Source organism: Epinephelus moara, chromosome 16 (assembly GCF_006386435.1).
Source record: "Epinephelus moara isolate mb chromosome 16, YSFRI_EMoa_1.0, whole genome shotgun sequence".
In the NCBI taxonomy this organism is placed as follows: domain Eukaryota; kingdom Metazoa; phylum Chordata; class Actinopteri; order Perciformes; family Serranidae; genus Epinephelus; species Epinephelus moara.
Genome location: NC_065521.1, coordinates 8,419,488 through 8,444,997, shown reverse-complemented (window position 1 = coordinate 8,444,997; position 25,510 = coordinate 8,419,488). Strand labels below are relative to the sequence as shown.

Genomic DNA, 25,510 nt, shown 5'->3' with positions numbered 1-25,510 from the left:
TCTCTCTCTCTCTCTCTCTGTCTCATTGTGTCATGCGGATTACTGTTAATTTATTATCTGATCTGTTCTGTACGACATCTTTTGCACGTCTGTCCGTCCTGGAAGAGGGATCCCTCCTCAGTTGCTCTTACTTGAGGTTTCTACCGTTTTTTTCCCCGTTAAAGGGTTTTTTTTGGGGAGTTTTTCCTTATCCGCTGCGAGGGTCATAAGGACAGAGGGATGTCTATGCTGTAAAGCCCTGTGAGGCAAATTGTGATTTGTGATATTGGGCTTTATAAATAAAATTGATTGATTGATTGATAAACATACTGCTGGCTTATACCCAACAACAGTATAGTGGTGCTTAGTGCAAAAAACACATATATTTGTACAACGCAGCGACGTTCATGGTCGCACAGTCCTCAGCCGCCATTTCCAGTTTGAAAAGTGGTCCCTCCCCTTCTGCTATGTAGCCAAGATGGCGACCATTGAAGTGTCCATAGTTCCACACTCAACTTCTTGACCGTTTTGAGTGCACCATCCGGGTACTCATAGTGCACTGCATTTTTCCATACTTCTCAGTGTGAACGCACATTCAAAATATTAAGTGTTAGTACAGAAGTACGCAATTTGAGACACAGCACAAGTATTGATCTTTTTTTATGTAGGCCTACATTATTAATTTTTGCAAATACACTTTTTGGTACTTAAATAATAAAATCAATTGCTTTGTTGGTCCACTAGATGGTGCTGATGTTTTCAGTCAGCTGCATTTGGCAGGAAGAAGACAAATATGGAGGCGCCGGAGAAATAAATCAGAAATGCGCCCTTGGCATTCCAGACAAACATCTGGACTTGTTTTAGAATTTTTAACATGGAAGGAAAGGAGGACTTAGATACATGTGATTTGCAAATAGTGTCATATGAACATAAAATACTCTGGGAATACTACGAACATGAGGGCTCACCTCACAAGCCACAATCCAGAGAAAGTGTCAGTTGCTGATGGCCAATCTAACACTAAACGGCCAAGCTAACACTAAACTACCATCCAACTCTGACAGAAAAAGAAAACACAGTCCATCACCTACTTCACGTGCAGATCTGCATCCATACAGGGTTGTTGAAAATAAAGGCTTGTGTTACATGTTATAAACACTGGAACCCAGGTACGTGACTCCATCCTGCCATTTTTCACTGACACAGCCATACCCAAGCTCTACAGAGAAGTGAAGCATGAAGTTGAGGAATCTTTGAGTACAGCAAGAAGGGTGGCAAAAAAAACATTTTTGTAGCAGGCAGTAAAGTTTACTTTTGCCATAAAGTTGGGCATTTTAACATGGGGGTCTATGAGGACTGACCCGCTCTTGGAGCCAGCCCCAAGTGGCCATTAGAGGGACTTCACTTTTTTGCACTTCCACATTGGCTCCTTTTATAGCCCCAGAGGTTGTAGCTTGGCAGTAAATGTTGTTTACACATGGTTAACGTTGTGAAACAGTTGCAGAAAGATTTAGGCTACAAAACTACTTGGTTAGGTTTAGAAAAAACACGTTTTGGGTTAAATTAAGTGCGTATGTTCGGAATCTGTTGTCCTGTTGTGTTTTGTTTTCTTTTTGCTCCCTCCTTCAGTTCTGCCTTCACTTGGTTTTCCCTGGCTGGGCGTGGCTCCCTTCAGTCTCCTGATCTCTGCACTCCTGGGGTTCATCCCAAAACCAAATCTCGCATCCATGTTTCTTGCGTCTTGAGACTTGCGTCTCTTCCTCACGTCTTAGCTCCGCCCTCGTAAGATACAGGGGAAAGATGCAAGGATGAGACACAAGGAGAGAAGAAACGAGGAGATATATCCTTCCTCTGAAGCGTCACGTGAAGCGACGTCCGTTTCTAATGACAGATTACAGCTATAGAAACTTTTAATGGAGTTTGTGTCTGCACACATAATGTTAAATACATATGATCCAGTTCTCAGTAGCAGAGCAGCAGTGTTTTCTCTTTGTCTAACAACCACCTGCACATGAACAACAACCTGCATTCTGTAGCTATTTATAATGAGTCCTGTGTCCTGCTCAGAGTCACACAATGTCCATTTATTCATTATTTGCATCTGTATTTATTGATATTCTGATTGTGAGTTCATTATTTAATAACCCAGAATATGATCATGGTGTCTTTGAACACTGTAAATAATTTATTAGGCCAAATGTTTCAGGGAAAATTCAAATTCTCTAACTCATCAACCCGATGCTCAGGAATGATCAGCCTCAGTGTGACTGAATGGAAATGACGATCACCTTGTAAAAGTGTTTCTTGCTGACAGACAGACTCTCTGACAGACAGACTCTTTGATTCATAGGCGTTTCTAGCCCATTTTTGCGGGTGCTGAAGCACCCCTAAATTGAATCCCAGCACCCCTAAAATTTGAGAGATTTTTTTAAATTTTTTTCTTTTACTGTATGTCCCTATTTAACAAGCTAGAAAAGTGTCAAAACCATACAGTACTTGGTTGCAACGTAATATTTTAACAACAAAGTAGTGGTGTAAGTACCTGGCTTAAACCAGGATATGTGGCACATTTCTTAACTTCTACCACTCAATACCAACACATTATTATCATTACCAGTCCTCATTTTTGCTGCATTTAATCGTAGGTCACTGTTTATGTTGTCAGGTAGGAGTTAGCTGACGTTTTTTCTAGCTAGGAAACGTTACAGGTGGTCAGAACCACTGTCCTCTGTTTGAATTGGAATAAGAGAAACTAGCTGTTGTGTCATGTGCATGTGTTAATATTAAAGCCAAGGTGCTACTGACTAGCTAACTGACTGGATGCCCATTAACATTATAACTCTTATTGTGTATATTTATTATTATTATTTTGTAGATTTCAAGCCCTTTTTTTTTAAGTGTATTTTTATTTATGTTTTTGTATTATATAATACAGACAAGAAGGGAAAAAGGCAGAGACAAATATTGAAACAGTCAATTACTGTTAATGTGTTAATGTTACATGTTGTGCATTGCATTTCAAATAAAAGTCCAAAAAATAAGTCAAAGGTCCATTTTTGCTATTTTTGGTACTCACTGTAGGGGGCTGGTTTACTCCAGAAACATACATACTGTTTATGTGTATGTTGAGGAGCTGCTGTATCAAAATGAGTTATCCTCCCCCAGAAATTAGGGTTACAATATGTTTCTTTTATGATTCCAATCCATTCCTCTTTTGCTGTGGCTCAGCATTTAAATAACCTTTATCAGATTTGATGGTTTAGTCACAGACTTTCCCAAAAAGTGTTGTGCTTTACTTTCACAAATGTGGGAATGAAATTGAGTTAAAATGTACAAAACAGTGAAATTTATCTTGCCTGGCCGGGCAGCTCTCTGGGTGCTCAGCACCCCTAAACCTCTGATCCTAGAATCGCCCCTGCTTTGATTGTATCCATAATAAAAGTTGATGAGAGAAGTAACAGATCGTGAAGAGAAACATTATTCTAATAAATGAAGATAACTGATATCCAATCAGGGGGTGTGTCGGTCGGTAAAAAATTTCCGCAAAGGCTGCACTCGTGTATCCTCACTTCCCTCTCCTCTGAAAGCCTCCTCTCTCCTCAACTCCCCTGAGTGCATTTAACTAGGGCTGTAGTCTCCTGGTCGACTAGTCGATTATTTGGTTGCTATGCTCTCGTCCGACCAAATTCTCATTGGTCGAATAATCGCCGTGTTACTTTCATAAGGAGAAAAGTGCTACATCAACAGCTTTCCAGGATTAATCCATTATTTCCTGCAGCGGGGGGACAGGCTAACTTACCTGTGAAAATGGGGCAGTTTTCAAAACACCCCCGTTGTTGACAGAAAGTTGAACTCGCCCACCCTCACGCTCAGCATCGCGGTGACTCAGACCAGAGATATTGGATGAAGCGAGATACCCCACTCAGCTCACTTCCTGATTCAGTGACATCAGCGCCACGCCCCCGTAGGAGACTTGAGGGAGAACAGGCTCTGATTGGAGGGAGAGCTAACCATGCCCACTTAGGAGACAGGAAGAGTAACCGTTTTCTTAACATTGGATAAGCCTACAGTGGGGTATCTCGCTTCATCCAGTATCTCTGCTCAGACCTCCTGTCTGTTTCTGTAAGCTGAAACCATTTCCCTCAGTGGAGGGAAATGGTTTCAGCATGTATTTACTTGTATTGTAGCCTACTTGTATTTACTTGTATTTTACTTGTATTTCACAGACAAGAAACAATAAATTGTGAAGACAGTAAAGCCTCCAATAAAATAGCATTTTAAGTCGTGTGTGTGATTTATCCTTCAGGGATTTATACTTCGGGATTCATCCTGGCTTCATATGAGCAGAGGAAATGTCTGCTCGTCACTAGGCTAATGTATACCATGTAAAATACCATAGGCTGGCGCTAATAACGTTAGCATGTTGTATTTGCTTGGAAAACGTGTTTAGTATAAGACAGTTGTTTTTTCGGTGAATCTTGTGAGTTGTTATAGAGCCAAATTGAGTGCCGTTACCTTTGTTACATGTTGCTGTTGTCCCTGGCTTTATATGAGAAGAGGAAAAGATCGCTAGATGCTAGACTAATTTATACAATATAAAATGCCATAGACTTGTGCTAATAACGTTAGCATGTTGTATTGGTGGGGGAAATGTGTCCAGATAAAGACAAGTGTTTGTCTGTCAGTTCTGCGATTTATAGTGAAGCCAATTTGCGTAGTTGTGTTTGAAATTGTCTCTATTAAGCCATTTTTAATGTGTGTTTTGAATCAACTGTATAAATAAAGTTTGATTTGAACTAAACTTTACAGCACTTAACACAGTCCTCCACCGCCAACTAGTGTTTTGGAGGTGTAACTGCAGAGTGACACAGACACACCACCATAGAAGTAAAAATAACGACTTTTCCCACGACTAATCGATTAGTTGAAGATTATGTGCGACTTTAGTCGACCAAGATTTTCTTTGGTTGACTACAGCCCCGAGTCTCGATCGATTTCCGGGTCAAGTGATCGAGGATAGAGGACGGAGGAGTCGAGGAGGGATATTAGGATGAACTGCTGCTCTGCCTCTGTCATCAGCACACCTGTTCCACATCAACTCCAATCACTGCAGCATAAAAGCCTGGTTCTCCTCTCCATTCTTCACCAGTTCGTTGTTGAAACCCTCGTGGTAACTACTAGGCTCCATTCCTTGCTATCAACTTGTGTTTTTTGCTCACTGGTTTTGGACCCTGTTTTTGACCTTTGGATTTTGCTCTTGGATCACGGATCTTGTACTGCTGCCTTGCTAACCTGTTTTTGTTTTTTTGTCTTTTTTCAGTGCCCTGCCATTTTCACTCCTCTAGCCAGCCAGCCACGCTCAGCCTCACGCCTCAGCCCCAGTTTTTGTTCCCCTCCTCCCATGGACCCAATTCTGCCCCTGAACTGTTTTTTTTTGTGCCTTTATATTAAACTTTTTTGTCTGGATCTGCACTGTGATTCCAGTCGTTTTGTATTTAGCTTAACAACGTATGGTCATGGAAATAACCAAGGAATATTATTTGAGTTTATTACAAGTCTCAAGTTTTGCCCGTTACTGACTCTCTGCTGGTCTGTACTGACAATCTAACTTGTTCTCATTACCAGGTTGTCATACAAACACTTTGTCGTTTCCCTCTGCATCTCACAGTGATGCACCGAGCACCCTTTAGCATCTTATGCAACGCACAGCTGAAACAAATTGTAATACAGGGTTAATGTGGAACAATCGCAGTTTGATTTAGGCAATAAAACTACTTGTTAAGGTTTAGAAAAGAAAAAAAACAACATTTTTTGTATTTAAATAAGTACATTTGTCACATAATGTGACATAAAAACATCACATTAGTTATATCAGTACGTAACAAGTGAACTCACATTGCCTTGCCTCACACTGACATTACATTAACCCTTTGAACTCTACAATAGAAATGGTAAGCCAGTGCCTGCATTGGCTTATTGTGATGTCATTTGTTGGAGTATTTTCAACTGCATCATAAAATGTTAAATAAGTCAATAAACCATAATAATTGATACAAAAATGTGTCATTAAAAAATACAAAAAAATGTTTTTTTTTTAAATCAGATTTTAATCCAAAAGATTTTTAAATGTAGAAACATAAACAAAATATTTCTTAACACTTCATAAGTTATTTGAACTACATACATTATTTAGTTTTTGAGGTATGCTCATTTTTATGAGCAGAGTGCAAAGGTTTTGTGGTGGATTCATCATTCATTCCTCTGGCACAACCATGTATTTTTGGACCGCAGGTAAGTTAGCACAATGGCGTCATTAAGAGTGTACAACATGATGACACAGAAAACAGAGGCCTTAGTTTTCTGCTACAAAAAGAATGAATGGTCTAGCTATTGGGGTTTTCATTTTGGATTGATACATAATATACAGGATTATGCAAACAACAATCTCATGTGGCCATTATGGGGAAATTCTGGCAAAATATTATGTTCGCACTGCATGTAATTTAAGATAACACAAGGTGATGACGTGACATGTTTATGCTCCTCACACATACTGTACAGTATGTATTTGTGTGAATGCCAACAAAGACTATGTACGTGAATTATTTAACAGTAAAATGTGATTGTATTTGAACACCAGCTTAAAGAACATACCAAAAAAGTAAGTCTGAACTGGTAACGTTCCGGTAACGGACCTGGTGGAAATAGAAAAGGGGGGCAAATATTACTGCAAAAATGTAGACGTTTTTCGTGTTTGCTCAGAGCACATTACCTGTGCATGATACAGTTCTGCATTACTGGTCACCTGCTCTTTTCTGCATGCCCAGTCACCCAGCTCACAGTTTGTCTGCTTGTACTGTAAATCGGGAAATACTGTTCTACTTTAAAATGCTTTGAATATACATTGTTTTAACTTGTTGTAAAAATATTCATAAAAATCCCAAAACATGTCTAATGTTTCATGAAATATATTCCTAGTACTACTAGTTTAAAATCTAGAGATTTCTGTGCTGTGTGACCGTTAAAACATCACTAGTATCATGTGATACACATAGACCAGACCAGCATTGGGTCATCACCAAGGTTGTGCCCCCCTTTTGGGGGGTCACTGATCCACTTGGATGGGGAAAGTCTGAAGGGACATAATGATGATCAACCTCAGTTTACAAAGGTATTGCATACGTTCAGGTTCAGACAAGGTGGCAAAACAAATTTAAGACATGCCAATAAAACAAACATTTGTATAACAAGAAATAAATGCATAAAAACTTGTCAAAATTATAATCCAAACACACGTCAAATTGGTTGGCATGGTTTTCAATCGCAAAAGGGGCGTGGCCGTGACATTTTGCAAGTACCCATATGTGCTGGTCTGGTCTATTGACATGCAGATAGTTGGCGGCAAAAATGTCTAACGAGTAAGTGAAGTTGTCAAGCTAGCTGTTTGCTGAGCCACAAATGCCTCGCAAGTTCATAATGTATGGTTGTGCCGCTATATTAGCCTACTATTTTAAACTACTTAAAAAAGTCATGGAAATGGGGTAAAATAATATGGAAAACATTTCTCTGGTAGAATTGTGTGGGAACCCTGGTTTTTAGTCAAACTACACAGCAAACCTAAAGGCAGGTATTATTCTAGCCCGTTGAAATCCGCTGTCTCTTCCAATGGACATAACTTTTCCATGATGTTTAAATCTACGATTACTGTCACCTGACTGCCCTCAAATGCACAGACTTATTTGAATGGATGTCTTTAAGCCAATCACAGTGTTCCCCATTATATAAAGTGGACCGCATAGAGCCACGTCCCCTTTTTTCAACAAGCATGGCCACCCATGAGGCAAGGAGGAAGCACAAGGCACATTTTAATCTACTAATCACATTGTAAAAGTACATGATTTGTATTCAAACAGCTTTAAAGTAAACAGGAGATATTATTGATGATATTTATAAATGTCAAAATATAATACTAAAGATTTAAAGCTTTTACTCAGGATTGTTTTTTTTTGTTTGTTTTTTTAAATATCCATCCAATGAAATGTACGAGGGATCTCAGCGTCACCAGAAAATGAATAGGGAAATAATTTTCCAGTAGAGAAATATTGTTTGAATTGGGAACTACTGTTCTAATTTGATTTTCTAATGATACAATCAGTTTATTGTCCATCCTATTGATGCCTAATCTGGCCCTGGTCAAACACAAAGCTTCTGTCTTTTTGTTATGGTTAATGCAATTATTGTCAGAGTTGTATGACAGCAGTACTATTCTCAAGGTCATGCTGTAGACTAGCATGAGATGTTGGTAGCTACAGTGCAGCTGCTGGAATGAGAAGCTGATCCCAGGAGTGTCAGTATCTCAGACCTTCACGTTTTGCTGCTTTCATATATGATAAAAACTGTAATTAATCAAATAAATGTCCATATCATACAGGAGCAGGCCAGCACTGGCAAATATCCAGGATATAATGAAAAGGTCACTGCCAGTCTGACTACACACACTTCGTATCAGTAGTGAAGTATGATTGAGAGCAGCATAAAAAGTCCAGAGTTGATAAACATGCTAACCCACACCAACTTTGTCATGAGCGGCGTGGAGAACAGGTGCAGAGCATATTAGGGCTCATAATAAGCAATGATGATCAGCCCGGAGGGGGGAAGGAAGCTGTAAAACAATGGGGACAGAAGAAACGAGAGGGAAGATCAATAACCAGGGCAGGGGTGGGAAGGGGGGGTCTACTCGCTGACAGCAGTCATTACCATGAAGTGCCAACAGATGCCACGGCTGCCGGAAGCCTAATCTGGGCAATTTACACCCCTGTCAGGTCTGTGCAGGTTCCAACGAATCAGGCGGTGCAGAGCTTCCCACCTGACACCTTCTCTGTGCACATGTGGCCAAAATAGCACAATATAGTATGTGCGTATCCATGCACACCAATGAGTATGCACTGCATTAACATAATGCTGTCAAGCACACAGTCATTCAAACTCTGTACAATACTGTATTGCCCATATGGGCACGCAGTGCAGTACATGTATATGCATACCCACAATACACACAATGCCCATACCCCTGACAGCACATATTCTCACCAGGGAATGAACACAACTCATGTTTCCAAAATGGGTTCACTCATCCATTTATCCATCCATGTGTGGATGGGGCCTATCCCAGCATGCATCAGGCAGAAGGCAGGTAAACATCCTGGTCTACTCTACCAAAAAATCATTCCATCTTTGAAGACAGACACCAATATTATAAGGCAACCTACACTGACATCTTATAATACGTGACTTAACTTTTTATTTTACAGGATCATAATTTTTTACTAACAGATCCTTTAATGATGTGATTTTGGATTCATTTTATTGAAAGAACTCAAATAAACATTCATTTGTTATTAGAAACTTCGTTCTTTCATTGGAGCTATACTGTAGGCTCGCCTATAACCCAAACAAACAGACGGATAGCACCTCGCCATGGTGGCAAAACACACTAAAAGAAATGTGTGGAGGAAAGAGGAAAACCTTGTGGAGTTGTGGCAGCAGAAGCCTTGCCTGTATGATGTGTCCTCCAGCTCTTACCATGATCGCATAAAGAAAGAGGAAGCATGGAAGTAAATAGCGGCGGAGTTGCAGCTGCCAGATGGGAGCTGTGGGAAGCTATTGCGTCGTATGTCATAGCCTGTGATTCAGTAGGCGCTGTCATTGTACAGTCTGCATACATCAAACTTGATGTTGTACTTGATGTTTATTAGATCCATGTCGCACAGTGTAGCTTGCACTAAACTTATAGGATTGCTAAAATCTCACAGTTTGTAGGAGGCTTTAAAGACTCTCCAGGTTAAGCTAGCAAAATAATCATTTTGTACAGAATTACAAAAATTTAAACAAGACACCCTGGGAAATAACTAAGGAATATTACAGGAGTTTATCACAAGTCTCAAGCCTTGCCTGGCATCTGTCTGTACTGACAAACCAACCCCTTGTCATTCAGGTCATCAAATACCAACACTTTATCACGCCCCTCGGTGTCTCACTATGACGTGCACCTTTTAGCATCTCTGTGTGACACACAGCTGAAACACACTATAAGGTTAATATTATCAAACAATCATGGATAGGTTTAGGCAACAAAACTACTTGCTTAGGCTGAGTAAAAAGATCATGTTGGGATTAAAATTAGTCAGCTTGTAAACGTAACATAACATAAATGTGGCATGTGAGTGATGTAGGTGTACGACAACATTAAATCAACATTAACTTTTGGTTTCACATTTGACACAAACTGTGGTCTCCTAAATAAAAGTCCGGTTTTGTTCGGATTGAATTAAAGTATCTATATTATCCATGGAAAATAAGGATTTTATTTGCTGTGCTTTTTTATGGGATATCAATTATTGTAAGTCAAAAGGATTAAGTTTAATCGAGTCACAATCAACCAATCAATCTATTCTATATGTCACAAGATACTATTCTAGTGAAATGTTATCCCATCAGATCCTTCAATGTGTGCATTCAAAATAAATAAATAATAATAATAATAATAATAAATATTATAAAGACCATGGCCCTATTGCCTGGTGAGTCATGGCTCTGGAGATGGCACTTCAGGTAAGAAATCAACTTATATTAAGGGTGTCCACACATGACTTAAAGCCAGAGCTGTCAACTTTTCAGAAAACCTTGGAGTGAGATTTGAAGGAAGTTGGGCGTGCCCCAATCTAATGAGGGTCGTTTTTAGGGTTGCTACCGTATGTCAAAAACATTTTATTCAATTTGTAATTTACCTAAAGAAACATGACTATTCACAGCCATTTCCGCTGTTTCATTCCTTATAATCCTTACCTTAAGTAGCAAGAACATAGAGACAGACAACATCTCTCTTTAAAATCACCAACTGGTGGATAAATCATTTCCACAAACACAATTGCACAGCAGTAGCAGTGAGCCTGTACAGTATAAATGTTAACATCTAAATTAGCCCTGTTTGTGTGCAGTGTTATACTAGCTTGTGACTTTCTTTGAGGCCTTGATGAGAGTTGCAGAGGGCTCCCACTTGAAGCAGGGCTCAAGGCCTGCCATCTTGATCCTCATTATTGACAAGAGGGTTCCATCCAGGGCCAAGCTGTTCCTGATTTTGGTCTTATTCAGCCCCACCACACAAAAGACTCGACCTGTTTCTGCATTTGAGTAGGGTGGAGCCAGGACCAGCTTGGCAATGTTGGCCAACCTCTTGAACTGGCTAAGCCCTCTCACTTTTATAGAATAAAATGCCTCATTACTGTACTAAACAGTCTAAACAGTAGTTCCTGATAACTCCTTAGACCACGTCCATGCAGCATAATTTGGATGGTGTGGGAATAAGGTGGAATTATGCAGTGAGAGATGTAACTTTAGAGTTAAACATTGTTTGTTTATGTTTGCCAATATTAGTGATCATGTTTTTATTTCATAGTCTAAACAGTGTTGTGTAAAATGTTACTTAAAGGCCCATTCATAAACTTAATTAGATTTACCTAATTAATTATTTGGCCTATGCATGAGGGATTTTATTATCGTTCTTTTAAATTAACTTAAATTTGAGCTAATATTTTCCTCTTCTTGATCTTTTGATTTTATCCTGAATTGTACAACAATTTGTAAAGTCTGTTTTAATATGAGAGCTATAAATTAATCGTCAGAAATTTGTCTTTAGTGAAATGATGATAATTAAAATATTACCGTGTGATGAATTAGTGGTGTGGGAACTGTTAATAGCCATGGCTATGCATGACAGCTGTTCTTTGTAATGACGGACTGTCTTTTAAGTGGCAGGTCTGATGAGTGGTAAAGCGGGCACACATATCGATAAGCAAATGGATTTAAGAGTGCCTCTGCACTAATTCATGTCTCACTGCGGGAGAGGAAACAAGGCTTGTGCATATGCACTCAACTCCACAACGACTATGTAAAACAGAAAAAGGCGCATGTGAGGATTTATAAATCCATAAACTTTGTAGTTTAACACCCGGGCATAACGGGATGCTAGCATAACTTTGTCAAGCAGCATTCAGTCAGGGGTTCGGAGAGCGCACTAATGGTGGTCCTACTTGTCAGTCTTCGTAACCATGGCAACAATGACACTGAGTGACAGACCTGTCATTATGTGTCAGACTCTTCTACAAATTCTGAATTAATAACTCTCAGCTATGCTTCGTGATACTCTTTCAGTTTAATAGCCTATATTTCCCATGTCTTTCGGAGCACATGAAAACAGCAGCAGAGTGTGCACAGATATACGAGACAAATTGCACCCTGTATTGAATCAGTAAAGAACAGTACATTTTATTTTTCTATACGGAACGATCCCATATTATATGGGACAGGTTGCAACACATACACACAACACATGTTTGTCCAGAATCCTGCATTACACAAACAAACTAAATTAAACACCACCGTAGAAGTAATAAAACTAATACTAACCGACTCGAGTGCTACTAGCAAAGTTCTTCTTTGGGTTGGTGCCCTAGTGAAGTTTACTGGCAGCTTGAAGTCAAGTGCATTACCACTATCTATAAAGAGAAGTTTCCAAAATAAAACCAAAATGGAGGGGGGTGGTAATTGGTTAGTTTGAGGCATGGGGAGTGACTATTGCCACCCAGAGGCAGGGCAGAATTTGGTGCAAATTATCACGATGTTGTCCCCTTGCAAAAGATAGCAAGCTAAGATTCCTGGGGCATTATGTCAATCAGTATTATTTTTGACAGCATAAATAGCGGCGTAGCGTGTGAAAGCAGTCATTTTGCGTGACTCTTAACAGCTCTTTCAAGCTAATGCAGAGGTAGAAAAGGCACAGATCTTTCTTTAACATAGTAACTTTGTGTTGTCGCCTGTTAATGAGCTGCAGCGTGATGAGTCCGCAAGTTTCAACTTTAACCACGGACCTTATTTCAGGTATCTAAGCAAAAACCCATTCAAAAAACCCATTTGACATCATGACGAGGGAAACAGAAGTGGTAAAATGCTAACTCATTTCCTGGAATGAGTCACTAATTCCTGGGGCACTCTGTATCAGGTTTTAGTTGACACCCTGCAGCCAATCAGAATTAAGTATTTACCAAGACCATGGCACAGTATAATGTGGCACAACTAATCGCCAAAGAAATGCAGGATACAAGGAGTAGCTATTACGAGCATATACTCGTGCTAAAAGTGGGTAAATGAGCACAGAAGACAAAACACAATGTGAATTTTAGCCTTGCATTATTTGCACAAATATGACAAATGGATGTTTGTGCAGTCTCTGTGTTTATTTACCCCACCCCATGTTTATGTTGGCTAAGTACATAACCATCCACCGTGTCCATACATTTGCACAGTGGGCCAGTGTGTGTTATTGTGTGACAGCTCAGCCTCACCAAACTCATTTAGCTAATTCACCCCAGTCTTTCTCCCTTTGACCCGTGTCAATGTGTATGCTTGTGAAGTGGAGTCATAAGGCCCTGGGATGACGTTTTTCTCAAGGGTTGAGACATTCTGAACTCACATGGACACTTCACCTGTTTTTTTGTCTATTTGTGCACACTTGTGTCTTCTTATTGATTTTGTATGCAATAGCACTGTGTCTAACCTTTGCTTTCTGTCTGAGCACAACTATAGCATACACATCTGTCCAGTTGGGTTGAGCTCCAGTGACTGTGAAGGATATAGCGTATGATTTACATCATTTTGATCTTCATCAAACCATTCGTGCATGTATGGAGGAATCTGCATTTATGTTTCTTTCTTGTTTATTCAGGTTTTTTCCCTTTAAATTTTTCACCTGGTTTTAGCTACTCCGGAGCTGCAATTAGAGGGGATCTTATAATAGATAGAAGTTAAATATATAGTATAGTGGTTTCTCCCTCATGCTAACCCTATTCCAATACCACCAGTTCCTCTACAACCTGCCAAGCAGATGTCACATCAGCGTACATTCAAAGGCCTTGCTCCATCCTTCTCCTGTTTACCCCCCTGCCCCACTGTCCTCCAGGGGCCTCACCTGTCAGCATGAGATTCAATAGAAACCTATAGCTGTCCCTGGACATTGATGTCAATGTATAGCAGGCCTGCCAAATGCATCCACTCACTCTGGTATCTGTCTCCAGCCACTCCTACCTCCTCCCCCCTTTTCTCACGATTCACACTTTCATCCCTTCCTAAGGGCCATCAATAATGCAATGAGGAGCTTCTCGAGCAGCCTATGCACACACTCACACAAAGTGTATGAAGACACACAAACAGGCCCAAACACAGTCTTGAAAATGCATACATACACATGGAGGGTTCAGTTGGCGCTGTGTCCCCCCTTGTGATTTATAGACGGGCACTGTAAGGGGCTCCTCCGGTAGAGGCCATTATCATGCAGGCAGACACATCTGCAGACATCAATAAGTAAGGCAGGGGGTCGAGGGGGGTGGCCCTGGTGTCAGCAGGAGCCCCCTCAGGCTGTCACAGCCTTTCATAAGGGGCTCCGATAACAAATAGCGCCTCCTCATCGTCGTTCCACCACAGTTGTCAGTCAGTCAGTGGCAGCTAAAGAAAAGAGCAAGGGGCCGCTCTACGACACGCGGACAGGAAAGATCGGGGCCAAAGAGCATGTGGAGGCATGCATGGACGCTATGTCCTAGACTGTCCCAGCTTACTCAGTGTGGAGGTCCATGGTGTGGGCTGGCTACCATGATGGGTATCATACACTGGGTACCATACCCAGATGAAGGCTAAATAAATCCTTTATTTGCATGGATAGACCAATGCATTTCTACTTTAGACAGTCTTCATGATACCCAGCGAATGATACCCATCAGGGTAGCCAGCCCACACAGCCCACACAGGGTATGATAACCCTGATGAAAGCTGTCTAAAGTTGAAACGCGTTGTTTGTCCATGTCAGTGAAGAATATTTTACTATAATCAGAGTGCATCAGATGCCTTTTTAGACTGCCTGCCCGCACCATGGACCTCTACACTGAGTAAGCTGGGATAGTCATTGCTCTTTATTCCTATGTGACTATTTGCTGTATCCTTGAAGAACACCACATTTTTCAGATTTCCTACACCTAGGGTCTTAACCCAGTGCAGCATTTTCTCCTCATTAACAGATGGATAAAGGTTTGCATTGTCTGTAGAAGAGCTTGACTATAAACTGCAAAACATTATTTGGCAAAAACAATATCAAACTAAGGTCCACTTGCTGGCTTTGAATATATAACCCAGATCATCAGCAGATGATGATGTTCAAGCTCATCTTTTGAGTTAACAAGGTCAAGACATCTTAGAGGTACTGAGAAAAGTGGGAAGTTTGAACATCTACACCTTCATGAAGACTGAGCAAATTCCATTTGGTGATGAAGACCATGGGCTCTAGTTTCCCGGCGCAGCGCAGGGTGGCGCAGGGTGGCGAACCCCGCGCAGAGCTAGTTTCGAGCAGCACAACCCGAGGCGTGCTCAGTTTGGTAATTTGGCAGACCGAGGTGCGCTAAGATGGGTGTGGTGGCGCAGCAGGGGGAGGTGTCGACAGATGCAGCTTGGCGCAGTGACAGTTTCGTGCCAAAAGGCTTCGCCGAAGGTGCGCTAAAAGCTCACCAGCTGAAACCAGGACTACTGTCAGCGCAGGCGGAGCGCAGCCGGTGTAATCCGAAGTTTGGCTGACCGGCGGACAGTGCGCACACTTCACCAAAACCTCACAGGCAGGTTTCCAGAATATCAGGCACATTAACGATGCAATAAATAGCCACAAAACCACTATTCAATGCAACTATCTGCAATCAGCACATAAATGTATCTCTATATCGACTGTCCCGTCACATCTGATGTCAGATCAAAGGGGATTGGCACCGTTTGGCACGTTTGGCACGCGTAATGGAAACCCAACCTGATTTGATTAACACAGCTGCAAACTAATGAGTTCACATCCCTCTCAGCCAACCACAAACAGCCACAGCATCAGATAGGGAGTATATATTCAGCATCTGTCATCTTAGAAAAGTCAAAAGAAAAGAAACAGAGTGAGACTGCGAGAGAGAAAGAGAGAGAGCGCGCGCACGAGAGAAACGCAACATTGATTTACAATTGTGGTGACCTCCTCCCAGGCTACCTTTGCATCATCAGCCCGTGGAGGTCTGCTCGCAGTTCCGTATATTCGGACACTGCGAGCTTGGACCTCCCGGACCAAAACATCAGTTTCCTCCTGGGAGAAGTTTGGCCGTCTGACGCTGCTGCTCTCTTCTGCCATGGCGAATTGAGTAAACTCTCATTACGCCTTCGCGCTGCGCATTTAAGGGCGAGGAGAGGGGCTCATTTGATTGGTGTGATGTGTGTAAAACCCACTCCACGCCTTCTCTCCTCCCTCTTTCCGACTTGCGCAGGTAGGAGGGACGGAGGTGGGAAAGAGGAGTAGCTGCGGCAGGCACACGGTGTGCCAAACTTGCAAAATCCACCTGGCCACACCCAGTTGGCGAACCGCAGGTGCGCTGCGCCCCCGCCTCGCCCGGTCTGCGAAACTAAAGCTGATTGTTGAGTCTCATTCCCAGGTTGACTAATACTGACCCTTTGGGTTGGAAGCTGGATCGAACCATGAACCCAAAGCATCGGTATTTGATGACCTGGGAATGAGACTCAACAATAAACTATCTTTCTACAGAGTTACATGGGACACCTTTAAGGTATATGACCAAAGTATGAAACAAAAGTATGACACATTCAGTACTTATCATTAGGTTTGCTGAAATGATTAATTAAGTATTTTCTGGGTTCCAGCTAAAGGGGCCCATACAGTTAAAGATTTAATATGATGTTTAGATATGAAAAATACTGAATTATGTAACTATTGTAACTCACTGTACCTTAAAATAACTTACAAAGGGCCTCTAAAGCTCCCTTTAGAAAAAAACAACTGTATAGATATACTTCAGACGAAAACATTGTACCACTACATTTACCTGACAGAGACATGTTACTGGTTAGTAGATAGTAGATAGTAGATTAATTTATTGTCATTGTACAGAACATACAACGAATTTCAGTTGCATTCAAGCTCGGACTTAATAAAAATAAATAAATGGAAAGTAAGAATAAATAAATAAATGCATTCATCCATCACTCATCCTCTCATCTACACAGTAGACAGACCATACACTCATCATGCCAACGTATGCAGTTAAAAGAGATAAAATAAAGTGCTCATAAGATTATTGCACATAAACAAATTATTGAACATTTTGTTGTGATGTGATCCGGGGGTTTGTTTTCAGTTCAGAGTTCATAGAAGATCGTCATTTAAACATAAACAAAACCTCTAAAGCTGAAAACACACTGGCGCTGCTGTTGGGCAGCGTGTTATGTGCCATCCCTGGCACACACTGGACACATCGCACTGCAGCTCTAACAGACAACCACACAACGTTATTACTACTTTTACTGAAAGATCTGTACCTCTTCTACCACTGTGTTAGCTTAAAATCATGTGTGGACAGCCCCTAATTAAACTTGATTTTTCACCGGAAGAGCCTTTCTCCAGAACTATGACTCACCAGGCAATATTTTTTTAGCCATTGTCTTTATAATCATAGGATCATGTGTCGTTTAGCTCAGGATATTTCTCCACCTCAACAAATCTCTCATCATCCAGTCTTTGTCACACATTAGACAGCAACAGCTACAGAGTTTTCTTTATACATCCACTGTGAGGAGAACAGTCGAGCTGCCATAGGACCAGAGGAAAAAAGCCACTACAGGTATGTACAAGCAGAGAGCGAATGGGGGAAAAAATGCAATTCAGGGGCGGCGAGGCTGGAAATAGGACAGTGGCATAAAGTGCCGCAGCCCAGCGCATCCAGGAGTACCGAAATGCATCTAGCCACAGCCAGTGTGGGATTGTACATTAAAAACAATAGGGGCATATTTTTTCCATTTGATTTTTGTTCGCTGTCTGTGTGTTTTGGCCGATGGTCAAGAAAAGTTTCACTCAACGATTTCTTCCAAATTAACACTTCTAGTACCAAGGACAGATTGAATAGAGTCTACTGCATGTGGGCACAGGGCCCCCAGACTGAACCTCTGTATGAAGTGACTGTTAATGATCAAACGAGCACAAAGAGACACAGAACGACTACAAGCGATGCATCATTTGTGGTTGTTCTGTGTCTCTTTCAGTCTGGGTGTCCTACTCTTGTGAAGGAGAGGTGGGGGGCCTTTTCCATGTCTGTGCTCAGGGGCCCATTATAATCTATCCATGGCTGTATACTATGTGGAGTTAGAAATGTCAACTGACAGTTTTTCTTTTACTCTACATGTGTGTAATGAAACTTTTGAGAATGTCTTCTTTCAGTTTTTCTTAAAGTGATAGTTCAGGTTTTTGGACATTAAGTTGTGTGAAACGCTGACCATCTGTAGCTCTGATGTGACGGTGTCACTACTGTCAACGAGCCTCCTGCTCTGAGAAATCACCCATAGCTTACCGGAGAAAAAGCAGTTCTGAAGATATAAGGGGGACACATAACCAAAAGGTTTTAAGCTACAAAAAAGTATGCATGTGTTGTGACTATTTCAATAATTTTAAAACATCCCCGCATTACGTCAGACCTTGCTATCAATTGGGACTATTTTCTGGCCAGTATCACTCCACCGTGCAGGCCCGCAAGACAGCACGCGAACAGAAATCAATTAGACAGTTCATCACGCCGTGCAGGTGCGCAGGATATCAACGGCTAACGAAAACTTCATCGGCTGTTTCCAACAGAGAACCAGTAGGCTATTATTAGTGAGGAAGAAGATGTACTAGCCCTATATATACCTACTACTACAGCGCGAACACCGGCTCAGGCTCACGACACACCCTCGTCAGCTGCTGTAGGTAAACAGAGGAATACCAAAATGGTGCGAACTTGTGATTTCCCCAGCTGTGGGAATAAAACATCGCCGGCTCCCAGTTCCATTGGTTTCCTGTTACAGATGTAACCCGCAGTATTACTGTAGTATTACCATTTTATGCTACTTTGCATTTCTACTCCACTTAATCTCAGGCAAATGATGTACTTTTTACTACTTACTTAGCTAGATCAACTACTAAATTATGCTATATAATTATAGATTATAAATTAGCCAGCAGTATATGAAATAATTTAAATGAGCTCCACCTTTAACAACAATGCATCAATGATTAGATTTAGATTGGATTATCATCCAACTATATATTATACAACTGTATATGACTGAATGAAAGATTGAAATGGACCATTTTGCATCATGCCTAGTTGAACTTTTGGTACTTTTCTACTTTATGTAAGCATATGAAATTAGGACTTTTACCTGTATTTCTACACTGCTTTATTGCTATTGCTAGTAAGAGATCTTAGCTCAATCTAATGCCAGGTTCACACTACACGATATCAGCCCAATTATAGCCCAACACAGCGTCATATGGTTTCATCTTGAATTGTGAACGACAATGAGTGCTGGCGCGATAATCCGTCGTTTCATCTAATGTAGTGTGTCATAGTAGACAACAACTGACACTGCATCTGGGATGCCTCATGATGTTCCAACAGAAAGTCTAACATGTTTGATTTCTTTATTTTCTTTTTTGTTGTTCACGACTTCTGTCACAGCTATCACTTTGACCAATAGGAACACAGAGCAATCTGCTGCCGTGGACAACTGTATGGCAACAACAACTCAGTTTTATTAATGTTTCCTCTAAAGACGTTACCTGAACAGAGTAAAAAGGGAAAAATGATGGTGTGAAACAGCAGAGACACTTTGTCAACATGTTGAGTACTGCCATTAGCATTAGGCTAGCAAACAGTGTTATTTCTTTATAATAGAGAAAGCTATAATGTAAGGAAATAAAAAAAAAAATGGCAGGGCCTTTACTTACCACAACTGCAAAGGGTACCAGCTTCATTTGAAACAGACTACATTAGAAACAGACCTTTGTTTCCTGACACAGGTCTTTATTTATTATTCCCTCTGTATTTTTCTATTTTCACTTTTGATCCACTCCCATTTGCCTTGGTAAAGTTAATGCATTGCACCATCATTTTCTGTATGTGGTAAAATTAAGAGCTCCTTGTAATTTTGGCAGAGAGATAATCTATTCATTTTCTAAAAAAAAGGCTTTTATTGTGAAACATTTGCTGGAACTTCTTGGAGGATTCAGTGACTTGCATAGTTTTTATGCGATGCTTCAAATGTAGCTCCTGCCATCTGGTGGCGCTTTTTACATTACTACAATAACATTTTGGCTGGGACGTGAACAGACACAGTGACTGAAATAATAGTAATAATGATATAAATAGGAAAAGAATAATCCGATGACATCATGCACGTCATGAAAGACAACCATAAAGAATTAATAGCTTGATCACACTAGATTAACTGTAAGTGGGAATTTATTGTCATTTGGGTGAAATTATGGTGTTGTACAGTGGAAAAAAAAAAAAGAAAAGAAAATTGGAGGACAGCACTGGCCTTGTACTGTTATTCAACACTCCCTGTTAAATAACCATTATTACTATTGGTGGTTGAGCTGAAAACTCTGCCTTGCTGTATTGGATGAACAGTTGTAGTTGTATTGATGGAAGTAGTTGCCATGGCAACTGTAAGTAAGTAAATAAGTAAGTGAGTAAAGTTTATTTATATAGCACCTTTCACAGGCACAAAATCACAAAGTGCTTTACATTAAAACCAAAACCACAGATTAAAAGTAAAACAATTAAAAAATAGTAATAACAATCATACAGTGTAAATAGCAAGAACAACAGGCAAGTAGTAAAATCATCACAAAAGAAACAAACCCAAAGAGGCAATAAAAGGAAGTAAAAAACAGTTAAAAAGATTGTTTAGCCAAAGGCCTTTCTGAATAAAAATGTTTCCAGCTGTTTCCTAAAAGTAATACAAGAATCTATGGATCGTAGAGATTAGGGGAGAGCATTCCATAGTTTAGGAGCAACAGCTTGAAAGGCATGGTCACCTCGGGTTTAATAGCGGGTCCTAGGGATGGCAAGTAGAAAATTGGTCTGAGGACCTAAGGGCCAAATTTGGTGAAGAAGGGAGGAGGAGGTCAGCAATATACTGAGGTGTTTGTCCATGTAGGGCTCTAAAAGTTAAAACCAAAACTTTAAAATGAATACGATATTTAATAGTTCTTCTGGTTAAAAGCCGAGCAGCTACATTTTGGACAGTTTGTAGGTGGTTCAAGGAGGTTTGATTGAAACAGGTAAAAAGAGAATTGCAATAAGTTGGCTGACATGTTTGTCTAGGGACAGGGATTGGTCCAAAATGACACATAAATTTCGAATGTTTTGCTGAGCATGAACACCTAAAGGCCCCATAGACTGCTTGGTAACAGGGAGTGTTCAGGAGTAATTGTGTTCAGTCTTTTTGGTATTTAATTGGAGGTAGTTGACAGACATCCAGCTTTTAATGGCATCCAAACATTCATTTAAGATGTCCAGCTGGGCAATTTCATCAGTGGTAAAAAAAACAATACAGCTGAATGTCATCTGCATAAAAATGGTAAGAGATGCCACTGAATCGACTACTTACCTGTCCAAGAGGCAGCATATATAATGAAAATAACATGGGACCCAGAACAGAACCCTGAGGGACGCCGCATGACAAAGACGCTGTGTCTGATGTGAACTGACCAACAGTAACTGAAAAACTCCTGTCAGTACGATAGGATGAAAACCAATCCAGGGTAGACCCAGAGATCCCCACCAACTGGTTCAGTCTGTTCAAAAGAATGCCATGATCGACTGTGTCAAATGCAGAGCTGAGATCCAGGAGCACCAATACAGAGCATTTCCCACCATCAGCTGCAAAGTGTGTGGCGACCGGCACCTTTAAGTACACACCTCTCCTGCGTCACACACGCACACCAATGGGATGGATGGCTGCTTAAAACAAGATGGCGCGAACTCACCGGGTTGACTCAACGAGGAAGAGGCTCAGACCGTCCCAGTGTCCGCGTTCCAGTCTGTCAATCCCTGGCAGCGTGTAAAGTCCGCCATTTCTTTAGTCCGCCTGTTCACCCCATCCGGATTCACCCATCCATCCCGCCGTGCCACCCATAAACCGCCGTTTCAAAGCCTTGGAGCGCTGTCTGAAGGGGAGGTAATACCGGTCTGGCTTTCATGTGCAAAGATGCCCTGACGAGTAGGAGGTCTCACTCGTGACATTTTTGGAGAGACTCGTTTTGAATAAATATTGACTGACTGGGGAAGGGGTAAAAAGACTGAGAGAGTGACTCTGGGGTTTGAACGGTGCAGGTTGTTATTATTGTTTGCATTGCTGTTGGTTGTTGTTTGCACTTGGGCTTTTGTATAATACACTGCGGGGAAGCTGAATTGTGTTGAGTTGTGTGTTTTGTGGCTTGCTGCTCATTTTTCTGGTGTACAATTGTTTGGTAAAGGAAGGTAGTAGTAGTAGTAGTAGTAGTAGTAGTAGTAGTAAAAACCAGGTTTCCAGGGAGTGTAAAAGACACACTTTGACACTCATCACCCTGCGGCCTCCTGATCATCCACAGGTTTTCATCCAATAGATAAAAGTGCAGCTTTGTATTATTGTTTTTGTCTAGTCACTGAACACGTTGTTCAGACATTGTCTGACACAGAGAGGAAGAAGGAAAGTAGATAAACACTGACTGCTCATACACCCACTAATTAAACTAAACTAATTAAATTTCTCACCTAAAAAGACAATCTTCAGGGCTCACCGGGCATTATCTTTTTTTGCCATTTTCTTTATGATGACGAGATTGTGAGTCACATACAGGCCCGGCGCCAGGATGAAGTTACTGAGGGGGCGGTTAAAAATTACAAGGGGGCAAATCTTTATAAATTACAAGGGGGCAAATCTTTATTATGCAACATAGGTTCACAGTGAGTTATAAAGAGCGCGCAGATGTGCGTAATTGTCACGCAATAATGACAGCTCGTCGCCAGTGAAACACAATAAACTGCACGTCTTCTTTCAAGTTTTTCTCATGACAGATGGAGCTTACAGACAGACAGACAGGTGGAGCAAGCGGCAAATTGGTATGAAAGCTGGTTCAGGGCATATTCGTCCATTTATGAATAAATATGAGTGGAAACGCTCATGCATGTGCACCAAATTCCTACATTAATTGAGAGGCTTTACAAATATGTTGAAAATAATGTGTATATTTCTGGCTTTCTGCGTACACATTTTTATCATGTCATGAATCTACACAGTTTTTCCACTAGCCTAATCTGTCATCTAAAACTGGATGTCCCTGATTTCAAAACTCATTCATCATCAATCATCCTGCTATGTCTGGATGCATGTCTGACATATCCAGCAGAAAAAAAACGTGTGCGACATAGAACATAGAAAAATAAACCAGCTACATTCTGTCTTACCTTTCCTCAGTAGAGTCGCAGCCTTCTTGTTTGTTTGTTAAACTTTCTGAGTAAGCAAGGAGCCACTGGCCTCGGCTGCAGTATCTTCTGTAGTGTTTTGTTTTTTGTTGTTTTTACAAAATCACGTTCCTATATCCATCTTTGGCTTGAACTGCTTTTTGGGCAAAGAACACACTAACGCGATGGCAAACTAAGTTGACCAAACTATTTAGCAAGCAAGCTAGCTTAAATCACATACTACGGTGCGCCGTGAGGACAAACCTAATACAACACGCAACAAATGCGCTGTCCATGGTTCTGAAATTACCGCAAATAACAGGGGGTTATGGTGTTTCACTCTCCTCTCAAACACCATAACCCTATGTTAAAAAAACCAACAAAAATACTGGTCGGTTGGACCAGTATTTTTGTTGTTTTTGCAGATTTACTATGGTACACAAAACTTAAACTGAGGGGGCAGTGCCCCCCCTCACCCCCTCGTGACGCTGGGCCCAGTCACATAGCTTGAGATATTTCTCGACCTCAACAATGAGTTTCTCCTCATCCACTCTTCGACACACTTTTTGGGGTGTGTGGGGGGATTCTTTGATGCATCGTGATGCGGACATGGAAGATTTGGCATCAGTTCACAAATGTCAAAATTTGATAAATATTAGTTAATAATGTGATGTTGACAGAACGAAAACGGTGGTATTGACCTGCAAGAGCAGTGCATCAACCGGGCCATCTAAAGCATGGACAGGCTAGAATTACCTTATCTAGTGATTCATCTTCACAAAAGGCAGCAGTTACAAGCATGTTTACATATACTGACATGACGAACATTAAGTATATTGTACGTCGTCATCCAGAGTCTAACATTATCAGAGCAGAGCAGGAATCAGCAGTAACGTTAACAAAAGACCAGCACAGACTGCAGCATTAAACAACTTAAAAAAAAAAAAAAAAAAAAAGTCCTTAAAAAACCCTGCGCCTGGCCTGCTCAACGGCTTGGCTCTCTCTAGAGCTAACAATGCAGCAGAGAGGCTGCTCTCTATTGCTGGAGACATTATTTATTCTCAAATGGACATTGAGATTATCCTCATTTTCAATGCCGTCGAGTTTACAAGCATATTAAAACAAAATAACACATACATGTAATACGAAAGAGAACAATGAAGAAAAAGAAGAGAGAATAAAAAAATCATCTAAAGCAAATACAGTGTGTTTCCATCTTCTGAATGTGTTGAAGGGTGTTTCATGACCTTGGGGCATTATAGGAAAATGCAGTTTTACCAAGTTCAGTACAAGCTCGGGGAACTTTGAGGAGTAACAAATCAGATGAGCGGGTCATGTAAGTGCCAGAATTCCACTCCAATAGGTTAGTGATGTAAGGTGGTAATCTGCCAAGAAGGGCTTCAAAGATATATAAAAGCCAATGTCCCTAGTGCCTTTCTTCAAGAGAGGGCCAACCAACTTTTTCGTAGAGTTCACAGTGATGAGTGTCATATCTATCGGCAGTTAAAAATCTAAGTGCAGAATGATATACAGTGTCCAGGGACTTCAGAGTGGAGGCAGCAGTGTGTTTGTAGATTACATCTCCATAATCCATAAAATATGGAGCTTTATCCCTATCTTTATTCAAGAGAGTGGTCTATCAGTTTGGGAGCAATATTTATTGATTTCACGTTCAAAAACCCTGCCCTCGCACTCAAATAGCCTCTGCTTGCACTTGGATCTACTCTGTTTTGCTCAAACTGTGTGCTTGCACTCAGATACCATGTTGCTCGCACAGATTTCCTGCTCGAGCTTCGGCTTTTCTCCTCGTGCTCAAACTGTTTCTGTGTGCTCGTGGAATTTCTGCTCTCAGATTTCTGCCCTGTGTTTGGATTTTTTTGTGTAACAACCCTGTCAAAATCCCCCAACCAATAGAATGCCAGATTTACTGTTGACCAATGAAATGATCCCTGCCTCCTTGTGGGCGCGCTCGCCTTAGTGTTAGAGCGTCCCGTCCGGGCGGGTACTCTTTAACCGGGTTCATCCACTCCCACCCCCCAGGGAAAGCCCTGTAAATTAAATGTTCTTCCCTTGCTTTCTTTACCATTTTTGGAATAAAGGGACTGTTAATTTACACACGTGCGCCATAT

General features: G+C 41.0%; 1 long non-coding RNA gene across 2 annotated transcripts in view; it reads right to left on the bottom strand.

Moving 5' to 3' along the window:
• Positions 1–22,110, bottom strand: part of LOC126402618 (uncharacterized) — a 37,044-nt gene extending 14,934 nt beyond the window's left edge. The window contains exon 1 of one of the 2 annotated variants that reach the window (XR_007571240.1): positions 21,926–22,110. This is a non-coding gene — a long non-coding RNA (uncharacterized LOC126402618). Of the gene's footprint in view, positions 1–21,546; positions 21,805–21,925 lie in introns of those variants that run through there. The other variant, XR_007571239.1, reaches the window with a different exon arrangement.
• Between the last annotated feature and the right edge of the window lie 3,400 nt (positions 22,111–25,510).